The 6,148-nt window shown below is 46.9% G+C and overlaps 1 protein-coding gene across 1 annotated transcript in view; it reads right to left on the bottom strand.

Moving 5' to 3' along the window:
* The window catches only part of LOC139747464 (putative neural-cadherin 2), a 183,457-nt gene extending 177,652 nt beyond the window's left edge, over positions 1-5,805 (bottom strand). The window contains exon 1 of the mRNA XM_071659827.1: positions 4,843-5,805. The gene's annotated coding sequence lies outside the window, so the exon portion shown is untranslated. The remainder of the gene's footprint in view (positions 1-4,842) is intronic.
* Between the last annotated feature and the right edge of the window lie 343 nt (positions 5,806-6,148).

Here is a 6,148-nt window from a genome sequence, read left to right on the forward strand (position 1 = left end):
GTGGTGGTGGTAACATCTGATCATAACGGTACGACCTATATCGAGCCAGTACGACCCCCTTGAGCCGGACGGTACGACCCTTGATCACGAAGGGACCACCCTTGGGTGGTCGGGTGTAGCGCCACCACACCCGTCGTGCTCCATGGTCGTCCAGTCGTGCTCAGGGGTCGTACATCTCCGTGCTCAGCCCTCCAACACAACTGCAGGACTAATCTTGTTTTTCGACCATGTTATTTCTTTCCTCCTTATCCCGCTGACGTTAATTGCTTTACATTTACATCACTAAATAGGGACCTCGTTGTCCTTTTATCTCTCTGTCTCTCTCTCTCTCTCTCCCTCACAGACACACACACATTATATATATATATATATATATATATATATATATATATATATATATATATATATATATACTGACTTATATTTCATTCTCAAGCACGGTATCATAAACAACCATATACGTATATGTATAAGAACATAATGTATATGTCCTGTATACTTTGACCGCTACCCAGGCTGTGATTTCAAGAGAACCCTGAACGTCTTGTGTGTGTGTGTGTGTGTGTGTGTGTGTGTCTTTCTCTCTGCCTCTCCCTCTTCTTATACACCTGTCTATCTCCTATCTTTTTCGAACACATTAGCATTCTCACTCTGCGGAAGATAACAGTTAACTTTCCTCACACGGCGCGAAACAAGAGAGCATCGTGCATCACTCTGGCGGGAAACCCTTAAACGAAAGGGTCAATGAAGCCAACCTCACCGAACCTACTTCCCCGATGGCTTTCCTGCTACCATGAATCTGCAATGCCAAGAGCCAATATTCCATCAGCTAATGGATGGGCCCGCAGCGGTTCCTCCGCCAAAGCCACCACACTGAACACACACACACACACACACACACACACACACACACACATGTGGATGGCGACTGCAAAGAAATCCTTGGCCAGACGGATTGCACTAAGAGATACCAATTTCGTTTCCGTTCGATTCCCGACTGCCTGTTTTCTCGCTGGCTGAACTTCTCGTACGTCAGTTCTCGAGTGCCTATTTGTCATTGGGCTGAGCTTCCCTAACGTCAGTTCCCGATTGCCTATTTCTCATTGGATCAGCTTCTCCGCATTAGTTCCCGACGGCCTATTTCTCATTGGCTGAGCATCTTTATGTCAATTCCCAACTGCCTATTTCTCACTGGCTGAGATCCTCTGCGTCAGTTTCCCGACTGCCTTATTTCCCATTGGCTGAGCATCTCTGTGGTATTTCCCTGACTGCCTATTTCTCAGTGGTTGAACTTCTCTACGTCAGTTTGCAGACTGCGCCCGTCTCTCACTGACTGAGTATTTCCATGTCAGTACTCAAATGCTGCTTCCTCATTGGCTGAGCTTATCTTATGACGCCATAGATTTGCTGTCCTGCGAATGGACAGATTATTAACCGCTCCGTGGCCCACGTCAGGGATGAGTTGCCCTGTGATTGGACGCGGTGGCTGGAGATTAGTCATGCGAAACGCTAACTTCTGTCAGAATCAAAATCAGTCACGACAGATTCATCATATTCCAGTGGCAATTCCGTCCCAAATCTCTATCCAACGGCTGGAGTCACAAATAATGATATCTTCAGCTGTCTTCCATCAAATGAAGAGCCTTGGCTAAGATAAAGAAACCGATGCTGTAAACATCAAAAAATACGAATCGTCTCATGATCAATACTCCTCCCCCTTCACCATCACCACCGTCACCACCATCACCAACACGTCCTTGCTCCTCGCTTGGTTCGCTGTCGAACTTCCTCTTCTTATAACATTCTTGTGAGACATTCTCCCAAATTCCTTCCCAGCATTTTGCTATTTCCCCTGAAGCGCGCACACACACACACACACACACACACACACACACACACACACACACACACACACACACACACACACACACACACAGTACGGTCTCTACACAACAACCTCCCCATCTCACTCCATCTACAGCTTTTTCAAATTGCTCTGCCTACGTTTCCAGCCTCGACCTCGTTATAATTACTTTTTGTTCAAGCAAGCAACCATGGTGACTTTGGCACAGCCGTGTCCAACTCTCGTGAGGACACGACACACACCGTGTCCACCGCCCATGAGGGTATGCATGACACACCCATGTCCCTCCGCATGAAAACACCACTCAGATTCCTGCTATATATTCCAATACAAAGTCTGTCTCTCTCTGCACATACCCTCCACGCTCATCCATCAACCTCCCCCCACTCCACGCACAATCGCCACCCGCTACTGCCGATGGGTCATCTTTTTTTTTAACTCCAATCAAACGTTTCTTCCACGCGAGTAAACGTTTCGCATACGCCATTTAGTCCCCGTCAAACCTGTTCGAGTACCATACCCAGTGTAGGTTACACACGACCCCTCGCTCCAAGCTACTCTAGCACACTACCTAAAGTGATTCTAGGCCTTCCCGCATACCGCCATACTCTCACTCCGTCTCTCTCAATATCCCTCCAATTGCACCGCTCCATTCCAGGATGCCTTCATCACGTTCTGATCCTCAATCTTCCTTGGGACCTCGTCCACGCCTCCTACTTCCCTCTTCATCCTGGAGATCAGATCGAGTACACACCCTCCTCATCCCAGGTCGGTCGTAACCCCCGTCGCTGGAGACAGGGCCCACTCCATACGTTTTCACCTCCGTGATATTCGCGTGGAGCGCTTTCGTTCGTTGTAATTCTTCTCTCACTTCTCTACCTCGCCGTCGGGCTTCGACCACGGGCACCGGAATGTCCTTCCTTTGCTTATCCATTTTGTCCCAACCATATGGGACGGTAGATCTAATCATCCCAGGGAGCCAAACTCCCCTGCATTATCTATAACCATCCCTTCCCTCCCCCTCACCTTTGTGTTTCTGACGAAAATTCCCATCTTGTACCACCCAACTGCCCACCATCATTATCGCTCCGGTAAGGTTCGCCTCCATATCTGCTCTCCTAAATTTCCCGTGGCGTACTCTTATCTCCTCTCGGAAAATCATCTTTCTCGGTCAGCCAGGTCATCCGTGAACGATACTGTCTGGACGTCTCTCCATAAACTCTTCCGAGGCCTCATCCAGGTGTGCTATGAACGCAAGCCTTGCCTCAACGCACTCCAGCTTTCCACACGAGCCATTTCCAAATGGCCGTATATAAGGCATTAAAACCAGTCCGGTCATTCATGGCATGATGTTGGATACCCCTTACTTCCATATGGCCGTGCAAAAGGCATTAAAACCAGTCCGGTCATTTACCATCTGATGTTGGATACCCCTTATTTCGACCTTCTTTTGATATCAGGTTTCTTCCTTCGGGCCAGAGGAGAATCAGTGACCTCGCCTTTCACATGGCCCTCAGAGGTGTTGGCTCAAAGGCCAGGTCGGCACGCTCAAGGATACGCACCGTCGAGCTCGGGGGGTCGCACCGTCGTGCTCAGGGGTCGTAACGTTGTGCTTAGGGGTCGTAGCGTCGCGTTCAGGGATCGTACCGCCGTGCTCGCGGTGCCGATAACATCAAGAGTGAGTAACCACACACCGTCCTCCATGAACAAGGTCGATGACGTCATTACCGCGTCTCTTCCACACACCCCCCCCCCCCTCCCCACAAGCCACGGATGCCGTGATTACAGCTGGTATAATGCACACGTCGTCGACCAGATTCCTCCCGTGGTATCGACCAATCATCCACTGCAACGTCACGATTGCCCTCGCCCTGCCTGCCAATGACAGCCTCGGGCCGCATTCCGTCGTCAAACAAATTCTAGCCAATCACGAGCAATGGTAATGCTGCCTCAAGGGAATCTAAACTTCCTTCGAGACAAATGAGGACCATAAATATTCTGTCTCTTAAGATTTTCGGATATTCCTCAGAAAATCTATGATATTTCTCTGTTCCTCTAATATCAACACTGGAAGACCCGTGTTTAACGTGGATCTTTAAAAGATAAATAATTTTTTTTCGGATTGACGTATGTGGTTGGATGAAAAAGCTTTTTTGAAAACCTATAACAATTATTTGAATGGATATTCTTTCTTTTTTTTCATTTAAATGAAGTTAATGTGTGGGTTTTAGGATATCAAAAAGAAAATAAGATTAAAAACAACAAATAAGGTAGGACCTCCAGGAAAACCATCTGTCTTTGTCCCTAACAAGAGAAACCTCAAAAAACAGATGAACACTTGTGAACAAAAAATAACAGGAGGGACAAAACAAAATCATTAACCAAAAAAAAAAAGAAATACATTGCAAAAACATCAACTAGATTACAAAACACAACTACAACAATAATAATAACAACAACAGAATCACTGTCCCATTCACAAGTCACTGCACCTCAAGCGTTAGCCTTGTTCATAATAACCTCGAGCCGCAGCTCTTAGGTAATTTCACTGCTGCACCTCTGCAGGCGTCAACACAACTACTGTATTCATGATCTCACTACCATCACTGCTGTTCTCGTCACTGCAGCGTCCCCTGCACAGCTCCAGTGGCAACCCAACCTCACTGCAACAGCCCTTGAGTACCGGCGCTAAGACGACCTTTGAGCACCACCACCACATCGGTATGTCCCTCGGGTAAGGTCGTATCGTCGTGATCAACGAAGTCATATGCGTAACTTCGTAGTCAAAAAGGGTGGGTTTTAAAACCCTTTTTTTTATATGTGTGTATGTGTGTGTGTGTGATTTAAGTACGACCAGTTACAAGCACAGCAACAATTAAGAAAAAAAAAAGGATATGAGTCTGACACAAATGCAGAGAGAGAGAGAGAGAGAGAGAGAGAGAGAGAGAGAGAGAGAGAGAGAGAGAGAGGAGACCTACCGTCTGCAGGAGCCGCCACCAATGCCAGCGTCACTCCCTCGCTAACCCGGCCTTATCAGACGCGCCACAGACGACACAGGCCGTCAACACACAACCCCGGGGGCGGGGCGCGGCAATGATCCTTGCCTCTTATGTTCCTCTCGGAGAGAAATTTCCCGGTATCCTATTATTTTCCCGGGAGGATATTAATTTTTTTTTCCCTTTAATTCTTCCCTCGTCGTGAAATGTCCTTCGAAACTACTATTACCCAAGAAACCCGGGTTCGACTTCCATACCTCCACGAAAGGTATTAGGGATTCTATTACTGTCCTCCGACGGATAACTTCGTTATGGACCATCCGTTCTTGTGTTATCAGGCTTTCTCATCTTCCTCACCCGAAGCTCTTATTTCATTAGTTCTGACATCTTGAGAGAGAAAAAAAAAGAAAAAAATTATGATTCTTAGTTTCTTTTTTAAAGCAAGAACTAATCCCTTCATATCCTTACTGTCTAGTGGACGGGAACAATCCATTTGCAACAGAGTAATCAAAAGAGAAATTCATTAACATGTCTCACTGCTAAAGGCATTCATCACATTCGAAACTTGATGAGAAACGTAATTAAAACTACAGAATTAAAGTGTGTATTACAATTTTCCTTGATGCTTTTGTCACAATATTCATTTCTTTAAGAAAACCGTTTTCTTTTTTTTTTTTTTAAATCACTATTTTCAATCTTCTGTCTCTCTTAAAGACATATGCTTCACTAGGAGGACGTGCTGTAAGCGTCCATTATGCGACACAGACTTCATATTAAATCTACCTTTTTTTTCTCTTCCTTCTCGTACTAAACTTGTCAGTGTGGTTAAGATATGCGCGAAGACGCGTGGAGTGTTGCGGGCCAGATTGCGGGAAAGGAGGAGGTCGGCGGCAGTGGACCACCTTCCTGGGCGAGGGTCGAGGCGGGAGTGAGGCAGGTTCCCGCCCGCCGGCCCCACCACCACCACCACCACCACCAATTCCTCCTCCATCATCACCGCGCCTCTCACACGCTCAGTGTGCAGCCTGAGGTCAAGGGGAGCGGTCGCCCCCACTGCTTCGTCAGGCTTGGTGACCCTTGTGGCTCATCTCTCTCTCTCTCTCTCTCTCTCTCTCTCTCTCTCTCTCTCTCTCTCTCTCTCTCTCTCTCTCTCTCTCTCTCTCTCTCTCTCTATCTATCTATCTATCTATCTATCTATCCCCACACACACAAAAAAAAATTCCAAGTTCTCCAATCCCTCCCCCCACCAAAAAAAAGACTACATATGACTGAATCTCATTCACTTGAA

This window comes from Panulirus ornatus, chromosome 68 (genome assembly GCF_036320965.1).
Source record: "Panulirus ornatus isolate Po-2019 chromosome 68, ASM3632096v1, whole genome shotgun sequence".
Classification (NCBI taxonomy): Eukaryota; Metazoa; Arthropoda; class Malacostraca; order Decapoda; family Palinuridae; genus Panulirus; species Panulirus ornatus.